Source organism: Pleurodeles waltl, chromosome 4_1, assembly GCF_031143425.1.
Source record: "Pleurodeles waltl isolate 20211129_DDA chromosome 4_1, aPleWal1.hap1.20221129, whole genome shotgun sequence".
NCBI classification, from domain to species: Eukaryota; Metazoa; Chordata; class Amphibia; order Caudata; family Salamandridae; genus Pleurodeles; species Pleurodeles waltl.
The window spans coordinates 599,384,638-599,402,396 of NC_090442.1; the positions used below are offsets into that span (position 1 = coordinate 599,384,638).

The following is a 17,759-nucleotide window of genomic DNA, read 5'->3' on the forward strand; positions in this document are numbered from 1 at the left end:
ATAAGAACAAAGATTTTACCAAATTGCGTATGTGTATTCTACGCCAATGTGTAATTCACAAAAACGAGATGTGTGCGAGCCCAATGATTTCCTGAGAGGGTTACACTCGGTGCTCTCCCTGCCAGCACTGCGCACCGCCACCGCGGGAGCCGTCCCTATTGTTCTGTCCTCCTGTCAATCACATTGTTGTGGGTAGGCCTTCATTGCTCTGCAGACAGGTTCACACGATGCTATAGAAATATCAATTGATACATATCTTGTTTTCCGTGTTTATTTTTGGTGGATTTCAGTGGTGTTTTCTAAGTGTCTTCCAAACTTTTTCAAATTCAAATCCGTGTTTATCTGTGCTTATTTAGTCCCAGAAACAAGAACAAAACAAGTTGCCTTTTTCAGTGATTTTTATAAGGCACATATTTAATGCAAAAGAAAAGTACAGAAGGATATGTAGAGTCTCCCCCACTGCAGTGTGTCCAAAAGTCTTCTGTGCTGAGTACAGAAGTCGATGTATTGCACTCTCACTGACACTCATAAACACTTGCATGCCTTCTCACATCTCTTTATCTCTCACACTCACTTTTTCTGGGCTCTCTCTGGGTTACAAGACTATCATTGGGTTAAGAGAGTAAAAACGTTTTATATGCATATGTTTCAATAAAAAATTTAATTGACACATTTTTTGGGAAGTGAGGGGCGGGGGTAATCCACCTGCTCTTTATTAAATATTATGATACACAAGGGATGATCAACCCTGCCAACAGCTCAAAACCATGCAGAACTTTTACAGTTTCAAATTAAACCAAATCAATTTAAAGCACTGCATTGCAAAACACATGAAACCTGATGCTTTCAGCATGCTTGACACTGCTTTTCTTCAATCTTTGCCTGACTACATGAAAATGCTACAGCTATTGTTGTGTTGATGTTTAAACTGACAGCACATTGTATTCTGGGACTTGAAAAATATGCAGTGAGCATTGCGGGTATGAGATCAAAAACCCTATCGATAGAAGGTACTTGGATAAAAAGTCAAGATTAGCTGAATGCATCACATGGGACATGCTGAAGCTATTAATTTTTGTTGTTATGCTGTTCTGATATATGGTCAATCTTGTGAAATGCTTTCACCATTGTCCGATACACCTTGCAATGAATGTGTAAAGGCTGATGTTTTAATCAACTGATCTGCTAGCAATATTGACTTGTGAGCTGTGGGACCAGCCACATGAAAGGATTTTATTCATGTGTGTCTGTGGGAAGATTTGATTGTACATATTGACCAAAATTCCTGTGAGCCAGCAATTTCCCCAATCTCCTATAGAATTAAAGACAGCCAAAAGATCAAACATGATGTAATATTTCCATGCTCCCTGAGGCGTCTGAAATAATAAAATCGGCCCTGACAATATTCTGCCCTGTTAATCCCAGTACACAAAACCGGACAAGTCAAAAGGAAAAAAGGTACATTTCAGTGATATTGCTGAACAACAAAATGCAAGCAGACGAATATTAGGACTGTTTTTTCTGCTGCTGTCTCGTATAACAGTCTCATTGTGCTGATCCCTTTAAGAATACATAAGAATAAGAAAAAAATCTTCCTCACTTTATTTTCTTTAAGTAGCATTTTAGTTTGTGGACCTGCAAGTCTCTATCAGTTTTTTATATATTTACACTGATATGGGCAATTTCCCTTTTGTAATGGCTTTATCACTTCCTATAGGTTTAAATGTAAAACAAAGTAGCATACTTGTGTTTAATGAGCACTGTTGGTGTGGTGCAGATATTCAGCGAAATAGATCTATCATAGTCAGGAACACAATAAGGAGAGACTTGTAGGTTAAAAAAAAAACAAGATGATGACTGGATAAGCCTGAGCTAGATAGACACATAGACACACACAAACAGACACATATACACACCCTGACCAATCAGCAATTTCCTCCCTCTCCGGTTTCCTCTCTCTCAGCTCCTGGTACCCTGATGCGTTTCTAAATCCCTGGCAGTACTTTGTGTTTACATGTAAAACAAACTGTCTACAATAATCTATTCCTTCGTTGGGTGGGAAAGAAGGAATATTTCTTTCGATTGTGAGTGATTTGTAGTTTGGAAGGGTGTTCCATCATATATTGGATTTTATTATTTTAAACTAATCTTATTTCTGGTGAACGCCTGTTTTGCCAATTGGACTGCTCTTGTTAAATGAACATATGTAGATCCCGCTTCTCTTTGTGCTGTTATCTTTAAAGTGCATGTGTTTGCAGGTAAAAAGTAAGCTGTGCAATGATCGGTCTCAAATGTGTAATAGATGCTGAACTTTGGGGGTAACCACTTTATAAAAATACAGTCTCCTGGACCACACCCAAGCCAGCTTCTGAAGCAACCATAGCCGGAGAAAGCACTCATCGCAGCAACAGTTGAGATCTGCACCATACTGGTTCAAAGAGAAACCGCTGCCCTCATACTGTTGGACTTCTCTATTGCGTTCAAGACTGTGTCACACTCCAGGCTCATCAAAAGACAACATGCAACAGGCATCCAAGGTCCAGCCCTCGAATGGATATGCTCCTTTCTCACAGGGAGAACAGAGAGAGTCAGACTCCCACCCTACACATCAGAGCCAAGGACATGATCTGCAGAGTCCCTCAAGGACCATCTCTCAGCCCTACTTTGTTCAACGTTTACATGACACCACTCACTAATGTCCTCAGATCTCATGGGATCTCCATCATTTTCTACACCAATGACATCAAGATCATCTTCTCCGTGTCTTACAAGTCCTACACAACCAGATCTAACTTCACCAAATTCATAATCTGCATAGCACAATGGATGAAAACCAACTGCCCGAAACTCAGCGTGGACAAAACAGAAGTGTTGATTTTCAGAAACAAGAACTCCACCTGGTGGCCATCAGAGCTTGCTCCAACACGTATACCCACTAAGCAGGAAAACTGGAAATCATCTTAGATAACAAACTCCTATGCTCAACCTCACTTTCCCTCACATACCCACGCCTCCTGTATCTGCCAAAGCAGAACAGGCAGCCTAGCCTTCTTTTACATCGCACCCAAAAAATTAAATGACCTCACTCCACATATCAGGCCCTCCTCCCCACTTCTTGAATTTCGTAGGGGGCTGAAGACTTAAAATACTTTCCAGCAGGTGACCTACAGACCTGCTCCAGCATCTGGATACCCTTCAGGTGATAAGTCACACTTTACAATTCCAAATAGCATACCATAACATAGCACTGGAGGCTCTGGCATCTATGGTATTTGCAGGATCTGAATTTTATTTTGTGGTGTTAGCTGTTATGGCCATAGCTTGTGACAAAATGGGATCTGGCAACATCCTTCCATACAGTAAGACAATATGGTAAGCAAACTGTTCATTATAAGTTTCTCAGCACAGTAAAATGGATTGTACTGCCTAATGGTACTCCGAGTCCTACAGTCAATTAACATTGGAAACACAGTTATAGTTTCCTATGGTATGACTCAGTTGGTCCTGATATAATGGAGTCCAAGTACAAGATACGAATCGCTGAATAATCTAGACAAACGTTGATACACCCTATGGTAAAGTTTTTGCACATGACCCTACACAAGTTATTTAAGAGGTATATGTACACTGGACTTCGTTCTTATAACACCATCGGACCCGTTCATGATACCATCAGCACTGAAACATGTTGACTGACTTTGATCTTCTGTTTTTAACCTTGTGCTACTGAGGCACCAATAAAAGAACTTTTGTCTACCATCATGCAGCTATGTAATTAGGATCCTGCCGTACTGTATCCTTTCGCAATCCCCCTCTTCTAGAGTTATTTTTTATTTAAAAATATCAAAACGATCCTTTGTTCTGCATACTCCTCAACACACGTTCCCTTGTCAAGCACGTAGTAGAAGTCTGGGACCTCCTCAACTCAACAGCCCCAGACATCACCTTCCTCACAGAGACTTGGATCACCCCCACCGCTGCCCCAGGCATTGTCACGGCCATCCCAGACAACTACAAAATCATCCATAAAGACAGAGACAACCGGCTTGGAGGACGCATTGCCATAATCTACAAGAACAACCTCCACCTGACTACCACCATCGAGCTGCAGTCTCCGTCAAATCACAGGCATCTACACATTCAGATCCAGACCAATCCAAACACCACTCTATGTAGCACCCTCATCTACAGGCCACCCGGATCCCAATTTTGCGAAGACATCACTGACATTGTCGCCCCCCAGCGCTCACCTCCTCCAACTACATCCTACTCAGTGACCTCAACTTCCACCTTGACCCCAACACCTCAAACCTCCTGGACAACCTCACAACTCTCTGCCTCAAACAACTCGTCAACGTCCCCACCCACATAGCTGGACACATTCTCTACCCCGTTTTCTCAGCAGGGGACTACATCATCATCTCCCACACCTTTGAACACCATTGGACTGACCACAAGTGCATCCACTTTACCTACACAAAGATCACCGCACGCCACTACACCCGCCGGCAGATGCTGGGGCTAAGTCACGGAAGCACAACTCACCAACGCTCTCAACCACTCCCTGCCACCAGATGCAGCAGACGCAAATGAAGCTGCAAGCAACCTACACCACTGGCTCTCATACTGCACCAACAAGGTAGGCCCCCTAAGGAAAACAGCAGGGAATCGACAGAGCAAAACACCCAAGTGGCTTACGACAGGCCTACAGGAATCCAAGCGCTCCTGCAGACGACTGGAATGTAAATGTAGGATCAGCAAATCAACCAAAGACCGCACAGCCTACAAAATGCAGTCATCACGCACTACCAGAACATCAGAGCCACCAAAAAAAGCTTCTTTTCAAGCACACCTCTATACAGGTGCTCACAACAGCAAAGAGCTCCTCGCCATTGTCAAAGAGTTCACAAACCACGGGACAGACACCTCTTCCATCCCTCCCTCCCAAGTCATCTGCAACCACCTCACCGCCTTCTTTCACCGTAAGATCCAGGACATCAACGAAGGCTTCAGGAACCAAATCCCACCAGCAGCGCTCACCCCCACAGACCTAGCACCTCACCAGATACTTAAATCCTGGACCCCCATCACCATAGAGGACATCCAAAGACTGATGATCTCCATCCACTCGGGAGCACCCTGGCATCCATGCCCTCATCACATTCTCAACCTGGCCAGTGCCACCATAGCACTGGAGCTCTGACAAACCATCAACCGATCCGTTGAGACCGCCACATTACCCTCAGACTGGAAGCATGTCTAAATCAGCCCACTACTCAAGAAACCCACCGCCGACCCTAGGGAGATGAAGAACTACAGACCTAGCTCTTTGCTCCCTTTCCCAGCCAAGGTAACAGAGAAAGCTGTCAACCAGCAACTCACAGCACTGAAACCAGACTCTTAGCAGCCACCGACGACATACGCATCATACTGGACCTTGGAGGCACAGCCGCACAAATCCGCCTTGATCTCTCCGCCACATTTAACACTGTCTCCCACTCCACCCTCTGCGACAGACTTCTCCACGGAGGCATCCGAGATAAAGCCCTGGATTGGATTAGGTCCTTTCTTACCGGAAGAATAACACAGGGTCAGCCTACCACTGTTCACGTCAGAACCTAAAGACACTTGCTGCAGACTGCCCCAAGGATCTTCACTCAGCCCGACGCTTTTTAACATCTACATGGCCCGCTTCCCAAGATCACCAAACAACACAAGCTAAACATAGTCTCCTACGCCGATGACACCCAACTGATCCTCTTCCTGTCTGAGGACTCTGCTCAAGCCAAGAGGAATTTCCACAACGGCATGAGAGCAGTCCACGCCTGGATGGAGGCCAGCTGCCTCAGGCTCAGTTTGGACAAGACAGAAATCCCTGTAATCTGCTCCACCCCTTCTGCCTGGAATGACTCCTGGTAGCCCACCGCTCTGGGTAATGCCCCCACCAACACTGACCATGTGTGCAACCTGGGCATCATCCTGGACTCCCCTCTATCGATGACCCACCAAGTCAGCGCCGTCTCTTTGTCATGCTTTCACACCATCCGACTCCTGCGGAAGATTTTAAAATTGACAGTCACCCACGCACTTATCACTAGCAAACTGGACTACGGCAATGCACTCTATCCCGGCATCACCAAGAAACTTCAATCAAGACTACAAAGAGTCCAGAATGAAGCAGCCAGACTCATCATGGACATCCCCAGACACAGCCGCATTTCCTCCCACCTCAGATACCTACACTGGCTCCGAGTCAACAAGCGCATCACATACAAACTCCTGATCCACACCCACAAGGCACTGCACAAAATCGGACCAGCATACCTCTACCACTGCCTCACCTTCTACGTACCCAACAGACGTCTCCGTCCCTCCCAGCTCGCCCTTGCAAGAGTCCCCAAGATCCAGAAAAGCACAGAAGGAGGAAGATCTTTCTCCTACCTAGCAGCCTGGACATGGAACACAGTACCTCTCAAGCCACATTTAATCTGAGGTGTTACGTCGCTTGCAGGCAAAATGGCAGAGTGAATGAGTGACAAGGCTAATGCCTGTGTCTGGAGCGCAAGAGATGACATATATAACGAAATAAAAATACTGACATGACGGTACTAGTACCAATATATTTAGAGCTGAGCACATAAGCAGATTATAGGGAAAATAACTTGATCCAGTCCTAATGCTAGATAACAGAGCAATAGAAAGAAACAAATACAAACTCTACCTAGATTTGGGAGGAGACAAACCAAAAGTAAACAGGGTGGATAAAAATTAAAGTGAAACCAGTGGTGTAGCAAAAGCACTGCAGGCCCTAGTGCAGGAAACAAATTTGGGTATTCCGTACCCAGGTTTGATAGTAAAATACAACCAATAATCAGGATGTATAGGGCTGCTTATGTCCCCGGGTTCCGGCTCCACTGAACCTGTAGCTCTATTGAGAGCTACGTCAATGAGTGAAACTAGGTTGAAAACTACAGTTAGACAGTAACTAAGAAAGGGAGCAGGTAGACTGAAAAAAACTAAAGTGAACTCAGAGTGCTTGCAAAAAACAGCTAATTCCAAGGGTTACCCAATACATCAAACTAAGCAAGCAGTGCTGTTACTGACTCTCCAACTTAACGGTAATCTTCATTACTCTGAGTCCAGATCTTTCTCATCACACTCCTTACACAATTAGGGCCTGATTTATAGCTTGGTGGAGGGGAATACTCCCTCACAAACGTGACGGATATCCCGTCCACTGTATTACGATCCCATTATATCCTATGGAGATCGTAATATGGGGGACAGGATATCCGCCATGTTTGTGACACAGTATTCTATCTGCTAAGATCTAAATTAGGCCCTTAGTAATTCCCGAGTCACAAATAAATAGTTTACCTAGCCTGACCAAAACTCCACTCTCAATATGGTGCTGTTACTTCCTCATCCGCCTTCCTTGCACATTCCTTACATGATGAAGCAGTACCCATGCAGAAAATCTGATTGATGTATTGATTCATTCTTATAAAAGGACAAAACAATAGAAGTTGAATGCAATTTTTTACACCTGTGAATTTATGATACCTTTGTGAATATGCTCCACTTACGTGTTTTGTACGGAAGATAATATATGTATGCCAAAATCTGAAGTAAAGCAACCACTTAACTGCAGATGACAATGAACTGTAAAACTATGATGAGAAGGCCTCATCATCCTGGACCTTTCTGTAGCATTCGACACGGTCACATAACCTATCCTCTTTACAGGGCGACACAAGATTGGTATCTAACCACATGCTCTCCACTGACTTTGATCATTCCTAACAGACCGTACACACACTGCCAGCCCAACATCCCACTCCTCAGAAGCCCAGAAACTCACCTGTGGAGTGCCTCCAGGTTTGCCCCTTAGCCCCACCCTTTTCAACACACAACACAATCCCTCTGGCTAATGTAATCCGCACACATATCAGCATCCTCTCCTACGCAGTGAACACTCAACTTATACTCTCCCTCTAGAATGAGTCTTCCAACACAAGGATCAGGTTCCCCACCTGGAAAACCTAAGTCACTAACCTGATGAAAGCCAGGTGTCTCAGGCTCAACACTGACAAGACAGTAGTGATCTTTGGCAAGAGCACTTCAACCATGGGATTCCATATTGTGACCAGTGAAATGTGGACCCACATGCATGCCAAACACCTACATCAGGAATCATGGGATCATCATTGACTACAAATTGGACATGACAGCACAAGCCAGCACCATCACTGCATCCTTCTTTCTCACCCTGAAGATGCTTAGGAAGATCTTCAAATGGCTCCCAAGAAACACCAGAAAAACCATCACTCACGCCTTTGTCACAAGCAGACTGGACTATGGGAATACCCTCTACGCCAGCATCACCAAACAGCTTACCAGAAAACTACAAACCACCCACAACTCAGTAGGCAGACTCATCCTTAACCTCCCACACAAAACCCACATCGCACTGCATCTGAGGGAACTCCACTTGCCGACCTAAACAGTCACATCTCCTTCCATCAACACCCAGACAACTACGATCCACATGACTCCTACTTACTTCTCTCTTATACACAGAACTAAATCCTGAGGGTGGGTGTTCTCCTACATCACTCCTAAAGTGTAAAACCTCCCACCTCACAACAGAGCCTCCTCATCCATTCTTCAATTCCACAAGAGGCTAATAACCTGGCTATTCAATTAACAAGCCTGCCCTAGGCAAGAAAAGACACTCACAGCTGATCAGGGCCGTGATACCCTTTGGGGTGATAACGTGCTTTACAAATACACATAACATAATAGAGCATCCACTGTCTGGCCCTCTCAAATGAACTCGACTGCACAAGTGAGAAAGAAGGGAATTATCTTTGCTGACAAAAAGAACAAACCCTGGCTAGCCAATTTTTCTATGGTCTTCTGGAAGAGAAAAGGACAGAGGAACAGCCACCAAAAAAGGCAACTTCAGACTGAGAAGGTCTGCAGGTCCATTCTCCTTTCTTGGAAGATACACTCCTGAGAGAGACAGGAAATTCTCTTCCACAGAAAAAGGAGAGATAGAGACAGAGCCCCCATACCGACTACTGGCTGATGCAAGGCCTCATCTCTGGGTGTTCAGTCTAAACACAAACCTCCTGAAGATTGATCAGTGTGGAGAAATGAAGGAAAGTTATTAGCACTGCAGCCAATTCCTTCTAATTGGAAGATGTACTCCTCTCTTTTTATTTGCAACTGTCCTGAGCGTTGTTGCTTCGAATTGTGTCGCAACCTGGCATCCATTGTCAACATTATCAGAAGGAGGTAAGTCAACTGAAAACCTCTGTCTAAATTTGTCAGATTCCTCCCCCAGTGGCAATTCTGCAGAATCTCTGAAGTCGCTAGAATGAGAACCTCGTTGTCCTCGGAGACTGAACCCCAAAAGTGGAGAAGGTGCTGTAGCAAGGGATGGAGATAGAGATGACTCTAAGAAAGGGAGAAAAAAGAGTGTATACCATTTCCACTTGACTCCTGAGCCAACCTCTTGCAGATCCTTGATTATTTGCTAGGAGACAGGACAAATGAGACATACGTTTTCATCTGTCAAAAAATAATTGTCCCAGATTTGTCTGGAACAGGGCTCCTATACACTGGAGAAATAGTGAGGGGATGAGGTGAGACATCTTGTAGTACCCAGAATCCCAGGGCCTTAGAGAATTATGCAAAAGAAGAAGATGATATTAGCTAAATATGGGTACACCTGAATTTCTCTTGGTTGCAAAATACCAACCAGAGGACCTCAGAGCGTCATAAAACATGTTGGAGCTGAAGCAAGACGTAATCCAGTCTGGGTCTTCCGCTGACCCGCGTACAGGCACCTGTTCCGGAAATCACACTTTGCTGTAACACACCCAACAACCAAACTAAATTCTTTATATAGTACAATAGCAGGAAAAGGAAATGACAATCAACGCCATATGACAGGAAACATAATGGTTTGGTTTAGACAGGTAGGAACCAAGAATGAAATGGCCATAATGGAAAAGGAAAAGAAAAGAGAAAGAAAACCTGAACTTGACTAACAGTGAAGCAGCTTGAAAAGGCAACTGCAGGATCTCTGCATAATACACTCCGTAATGCCCTTTTTACCATATGGTTCCTCCTCAATATGTGTATGCTCATTGTAGCTAATGACACCCTGATATGATTTACACACACTAGCAGAGTGATTTCAAGATGTACTAGCTTCCTTATTTTCCTCTCCCCGCTTTTTATGCTTTTCCCTTTTTTCATTCTTATTATTGTTATTACTGTTGGTATTTTGTGCTTTTAGTACAAGCACTATGGGGGTCATTCCAACATTGACGGGCGGCGGAGGCCGCCCGCCAATGTTCCCCCAACAAAATACCGCTCCGCAGTCGCAAGACCGCTGAGGGTATTTTGGGATTTGCCCTGGGCTGGCGGGCGGCCGCCAAAAGGCCGCCCGCCAGCCCAGGGCAAATCAACCTTCCCACGAGGACGCCGGCTCAGAATTGAGCCGGCGTAGTGGGAAGGTGCGACGGGTGCAGTTGCACCCGTCGCGTATTTCAGTGTCTGCAAAGCAGACACTGAAATACTAAGTGGGGCCCTCTTACGGGGGCCCCTGCAGTGCCCATGCCGTTGGCATGGGCACTGCAGGGGCCCCCAGGCACACCCTACCGCCATCCTGTTCCTGGCGGGAGACCCGCCAGGAACAGGATGGCGGTAGGGGGTGTCAGAATCCCCATGGCGGCGGAGCGCGCTCCGCCGCCATGGAAGATTCTGATGGGCAGCGGAAAACCGGCGGGAGACCGCCGGTTTTCCGACTCTGACCGCGGCCAAACCGCCGCGGTCAGAATGCCCTGCGGGGCACCGCCGGTCTGTCGGCGGTGCTCCCGCCGACCCTGGCCCCGGCGGTCTGAGACCGCTGGGGTCAGAATGACCCCCTATGTGTCTATCTATACTATCCTCATTCATAGTGAGCATGCCTAGGTGTTTGCCTACAATCTATTTAAGTCACCCAGTTTGATTGTCTTACTCTGGCTACTCCCTGAACGACCCCATCTTGTCTCTAGATAACAAACTATTTCAACAACTCAAAATCATGAAATCATTCTCTTTGTGGTTCATGATATATCGTACGGATAATTCATGTTTAAGTATAGTCATGTCCCCCAAAACAACACAGGAGAGAATGAGATGGAACAACTACCTCCTTACCTTCTCATATACATCATAACCAAAATCAACCGAAGCAGGTGTGCAATAAAAGATGACTCCTATGTTCCTGTCAGAATGTTTTGTTCTTGTAAAAAGAACCCTCACCCACCGACCTAGCTGGTGGCATGCTCCATCATCGGGTCCCACCTCGGGTGCCTAGAGCCTCTGGGGTGTGCTTCTATGCCTGTTTAGGGTGGAGCGGGTTAAGATGGTTCTTAAAGTGTCAGTGCACCTAGATTCTGAGATGTGCAGAAAACCAAAGAAAATGAGTGGCATTAAAATTGTCTAGAGGGTGCCCTTCTACCAATGTACCTACTTCATTATTGGTGCTCTTTGACAAGAATAAAAAAACAAATGTGATGTATCTGGAGTTATTATGTATGCCTATATCTAGCTCAAGGTCAACATGTTTCAGCCACCAATCACTATGCTCCAAAAAGAGGTCGAAATTGGCTTTCCTCAGGACCTAATACATCAGCAGCTCACTAAGACGGATGCATCTATTTTTAATCCGTATTACTCATGGAACCCTCCTTTGTGTGAACACTGCTTCACTTGAGATTTTGTGCCCTCTTTTTGTTTTGCTTCATGGAGGTCCCTGGAGGGGTGTCGGTAGGGGTGAACCCTTTAGTCACACATTTATCGAGGGATGTCACCTGCCATTCGCCTAGGGTTGGGTGTATTACTTGGTATGGTGTGAACTTACCTTTTAATATACTCACAAAAACTGTCTTGGGTCCAGTCAGGCTCAGTTGTAAAACCTTAAGTTCAACCCTGGGTAGCTATGGCTTCTATGAACAAGGCTTAATCAAAGGAACTAGTGTAAAGCATTCAACAGTACCGAAACAAGAAAGCCACATGACACAAAAGAAATCCAACACCAATTTATAAACATAGATTATATTTTTATGAATTTTTAGAGTCCAAGAATAGCAAAATCCAGCGGAGTGTTCCTGAGATACAGATTTTTAAAGAAATCTCAGTTTAAACGCAAACAAGCATTGGTAACCAGAAGATTTCTAAACTTCTGAAAAGTTTGTATGAGTTGTGTTTGGTTACTCCAGTCTGACTTGGGAGACCAAATCCGACAAGGTGAAAGTCTTGGGGGCCAATAAAACATATTTGGACAGTTACCTGTCCACCAAAATGTTTTATAGTCCAGTTCCAAACTTTACAGTACGATCGTCATAGGCTTTAATAGAGTGGTGATGATGCTGCAGAAGATGCTCAAGGATGCTGTGGGTGCTGTGCAGTCGATGGCGTGCTTTTGCAGTTATTCCTCAGTCCACATGTCAGGTGGGGTCCCTTAGGCCATTGAGGTAGGGGTATCACAAAGTCCTAGATGAGCCAGTAGAATGCCAGCTGCTGTTGGGCTACTGGTCTCTGTCCACAGTGGTCTCAGCGATATCCTTTGGTTGAGGTTGGAATCCCTCTTTGATGATCAATCTGGACTCAAATGACCCTCCTGGGTCAGACAGGCTTGAGTGCAACTTTTCACTGTGAAGGATCAGTTTCTTGGGGTGCCAAGCGGCAGTCAGCAGTGATTCTTCTGAAGTGGCTACCGACTTGCTGAGTTGGGCTACTTCAGCTTTGATGGCCTTGGTGATGGTTCCAGGGGGTCAGCTGACTGAACCTTGGAGTCACTTCTTTGGTCTGTGGCTTGGGAGAGACTTTCCCTCAAGCCATGGGCCGAAGTCAGTCCTGGTACAGTCCGGCAGGCGGTGCAGCCTCTCTTTGCCAAGTCCAGGGGTCAGCAGGACAGTCCTTCTTTGGTCCTTTCTCCAGTTCCAGGGTGACCTGAGGTTCAGGGAGCCAGGGGTACCATATTTATGCCCAGAAAGTGCCCTGGGGGGATGATGCCATCATTAGCCATTGGGCTACCAGATCCCCTCCTGGTCTGTGACCACCTTCCGGCTATGTGTGGCATCTAGCAATCCCAAAGTGCACTATTCTGCCCATTCTCAAGATGTCTGAACCTTTTCTCGGATGTTAGGAGCTTGGCTACTCATGAGATACACCCCACAGGAAAACCAGTATGGGTACTGGTCTCCCCTCTCTGGTCCCGCCACCAGCCTGTCTCCCTAAACAAAGGGCATCTTCTCAAGAGTGTGATCACCATTTGCCCACCAAAGGCAGCTTCACCTTTAAAGCTTGCCTTTTGGACTACCACCCTGAGTGGCTTCCTGAGAAGGGGAGGTAACACCTCGCCCTGTATCTGAATGCTGTGGTTCCTATGCCTGGGAGTTGTTCACACTACTCCCCAGTAGGGCGGAAAGCTGTCTGGGGGCCCAGTGACCGTTTGAGGTCACTGGACAAACTAGATCACAGTGACAACTTTCAACTTTGGGCATCAAGTCAAGTTTACTGCCACCAATAATTTAATACCTTACAATACTCATCTCAGAACTCCTATTCAGAAGTTAGCCGGGCTGAGTGGTCAGCCAGTAACCCCATGGTTGTCAATGGGGCTACTAACTCTACCACAGCAAAAGGACAACTAAATTGTTCCGGCAGCCAGCTTGGAACCAGGACACGGGATTCTGGAAATTCTAAGCATCTCAAAGAGAAACCTCTACACATTTCTCCTAACTTCAAAAGCGGAAGCAGGTATAAAAATAGGGCCTTCAGACCCACTCTTCAGTTCACTTTCTGGACGTGTGGAAGGACTCTTAGGGAACCAGCTGCTGCTGTGGCCTGCTGTGTACTAGACAAGACTTCTTTGCTGCACTTGGACGGACTGCTTTGCTGCCTGGAGCCTGCATTGAACCATCAGAGGCTTGCCCTGCTGTTTAGCACAGCATCAGGACCTGAATCCAGGATTACCAAAGGGACTCCAAAGGCCAATTTACTAGGCTTCTGTTCAGAGCCATGGGGACATAACAGGCTCCAACTATTTTGGACCAGCACCTGCACCTATCTGGAGTGAGCTCCGGACCCCAAGCAGTACCACTCAGGTCCTCGACCCCTGGTGTGGCATCATTTGAGCTCTCCTGAAGTCTTTGGGCACTTCGCAAACACAAACTGGCCAGTTGAAACCAAAACCTTGCCATCAGTGGCAACCAGCAACCCAAGATGCCAGCGAAACAACTCTTCATGCTACAGCATTGACCCCTCGCTGTGACCTGCCAGGATCTTAGCGCTACAGTGATGACTGTCCACGATGCCCGGCCTGCACTTTGCACTAGTTCAATGGCCAGCCGCGACGCTCTCTGTGTTCATCGCAGCCGCTTCTACAACAAATTGAATTCTTTGCGATGGATTGCGATTGTAACACTTTCAGTGGGACTAACCTGATCCCTGTATCCGGCCCACACTCCTTCGCAGTCGTCCTGAACTTGTGAACTTCACCCTGTCTTGCATAACCATATATTCGAAGTAGAACTTTGTGCTTTTTGGCACTGTTTTTACTAAAATCTTTAAAAATGCATAACTCTGGTTTTCCTGATAGGATTTTTGTTGTTTTGGTGTCAAATTATTTATTAAAATGTACTCTATTCTTCTAAATTGGTGTGGGATTTTTCTTGTGGTGTGTTGTTACTTTATTACTCTTTGTGTGTTGTTATTACTGTTTGTGTGTTGCAAAAATACTTTACAGATTGCCTCTGAAAGCTACCCAGGGTTAAGCACAGGTTAATTAATGACTTTTTGTGGTTCACCCTGCCAGGGATTGTGGCTGTTGCTTGACCATGACTAACACTCCAGTCAACCAACAACTCAAGTTTGTTTCTGCACAAGGTCTCTGCACATATTTACTCTTGTTATAAGTTAAATGCCATGGAATCTGTAATACCTGTGCAGATCTGTGTTTTTTTCTTCTGGCTGGAGGAGGCTGGAGTGTGGTGTGGTAGTGAGTGTGAGGAGGATGGTGAGGCGATAAGGAAGGGTTCAGGAGAATGCCATAGAGAATGCTGAGGAGAATGCTCCCGCTATGCATTGGAAGGAGTCCGAATAGGCAGCAGGAAATAGGTTTTGTACCTCATTCCTTAGGCGAGTTTACTTGAGGAATTTTTCAGCTAGTGAAATTGGGTCTGCTGTTCCCACACTAGAAATCAAGTTTTGGAAGATCAGCGCACTTATACCTGAGCAAAGCAGACATCCACACAGAAATTACACTGAGCTCAACTTGATGGGCGCCATAGCGTTCAGGCGAGGGCTATGGGCATAATACTTACTCGTAACTTGAGCCCAGAAGATTCTCTAGAAAAAAAAACTCCCACATACCGCCCTCATAGGATATTGCAATCCCTCTTTCTAAATACATGTGTTATGCTACTAGGTGCATACACGTCAACACAATGCAACCAAAAAGAGGGAGAGTTTGAAAAAAAAATCAGGGGAGTATATTTTCCCCATTGATGTACATTGAAGCAAAGGTAATTTTAGACTGGAAACAGCTAAAATAGTCACATGTGAATCTTTAAAAGATACTAAAACTGGAGAACCACAGTTGCAGGTAAGTAACTCATTTTATTCTCCAGTATTGGATCTTTCATAGAGTCACATGCTTGAATCAGAATAGTTATCTGTAAACAGTAATTAAAAACAATAGCATAATAAAATAGCGGACGGTGGGGGAAAAAGTATCAGAGGCTCAGCTTAATGGAACAGATATCGCAACACTGCTTGTCCCACAGCTGCATCAGCCTTGTCAGTTGCTTCTAGGCAGTAATGTCTGGTAAAGGTGTGCCTGCTGGACCATGTTGCTGAACATCAGATGTGTTGGATGGACACACTGGCAAATAGAGCTGTGGAGTGTGAAACAACCCTAACTTTACTTCACAATGGTCTTCCCGCTTGTCTGTGACAAAACTGGATGGTGGATGCTATCCATCTGCCAATGGTCTATTTAGAAACTGGAAAACCTTTTCTGAGTTCTCTATAGGTCACAAATAATTGATGTGCCTTGCGTATTTGATGGGTCCTGTGTAGGTAGAATTTGAGATATCTTTTAATGTCCAAAGAATGTAATGACTTCTCTGCACCTGTTTGAGGATTTGGAAAGAATGTCTGCAGTAGCACTGGTTCATTCAAGTGGAAGTCCTTGGGGACCTTTGATATAAACTTAGGAATGGTCGTAAGTGTTACAATGTCTGACCTGAATTGAAGGAAATGTTCTTTATGGTGAATGCTTGAATGTTGCTCACTCTTTTGGCTGACGTAAGTGCTACTAGAAGTGCTGTCTTCCGGGTGGGATATTTTAATACTGCTTTGTGATTTGGCTCAAAGAGGGGTTTCATGAGCTGTCCTAGCACAACAATGACGAGCCACAATAGAGAAGGTCTTCTCGCTGGAGCAAATGTCCTGAATAGGCCCTTGAGGAATTGTTTTATTACTCTGCTAGACCATAAAGAAGGTGTGTTACTAGATCATCTAGATCTGGAAATTGTAGCCAAATGAACTCTGGTGGAGAAATGGATTAATCCGGATCATGCCAAAAAGAGTCGATATGGATGAATTTGCTCTGGTTGTGATGTGAAAGAGTGAACCTTGGATCCTACAAACCAGATGCAAAAACTCTTACACTTGATCTTTATGTTCTGTTAGTGATCTCTGCCCTTGCTTTTGCAAGGATTTCTCTGCAGTCTGAAGGGATATCTAGCATGGCAAACTCATTGAATTCAGGAGCCAGGTCAATAAGTGTAGTGATGTCGGGTTGGGATGATGGACCTGATCCTGGCTGATTGTCAGAAGTGTTGGTATCAGTTTGAGCTGAAAGTGAGGTTGTTCTGATAGGAGCAGGAGCTCCATGAACCAAAACTGCCTGGGCCACCTGGGAGCAATGAGGAGAATCCGGCAAGGCTCTCTCTCCAGCTTCTTGAGAACACTTTGGATCATTGGGATCATTGGGATCAGGGGAACAGCTTAAGCATAGATTCCTGCCATCACATTGAAAACGCATTTCCCCACAATCCCTCCTGTGGATGCCAACTTGTAATGAATCAGCATTTCCAGTTCTCTCTTGTCATAACAGGTCTAAGCTTGGTTTGCTCCAAATATGAAACAGGTTGTTCAGAATGTGCGGGTTGAGCTCCCATTCGTGACAAGAGGTGTTTGTCCTCCTTGATAAGTGTGCAAGGATATTGGATACTCCTGGCACATGTTTTGCTCTTAGCGTTCTCTGGTGTTGTAGAGCACAGTTCCAGATTTCCTGCGCTTGATGAGATAGCGCTGGTGATCGAGTGCCTCCCTGCTTGTTGATATAAAACATGCTGCTGGTATTGTCTCTACTAATGAGTACCGATGAGTGTGCTATCCTGCGAAGAAAGATTTTAATGCCAAGGCGTTTGTGCACTTTTGCTTGCGGGGGAATCCTATTTGCCACTGATTGTTAGGTCTTGGAGGTGAGCACCCCAGTCACCCAGGGATGCATCTGTTGTTATGACATATTCAGGAATTTGAGCCAGAAGTGACAGACCCTTGGATAGATTTGATGTTTGTGCCCACAAAAGTATGGCTGGGGTCATTTTTGGTGTTGTTCGAACAACATCGTTGAACGATCCTTGGGCTTGCAGCCATTGCATGTCCAGTACCTCTTGAAGTTACCA

The 17,759-nt window shown here is 45.3% G+C and overlaps 1 protein-coding gene across 1 annotated transcript in view; it reads right to left on the bottom strand.

Annotated features, from left to right (window-relative positions):
* LOC138287955 (putative tetratricopeptide repeat protein 41) overlaps window positions 1-17,759 on the bottom strand; it is a 574,376-nt gene that overhangs the window by 338,680 nt on the left and 217,937 nt on the right. The window lies entirely within an intron of this gene.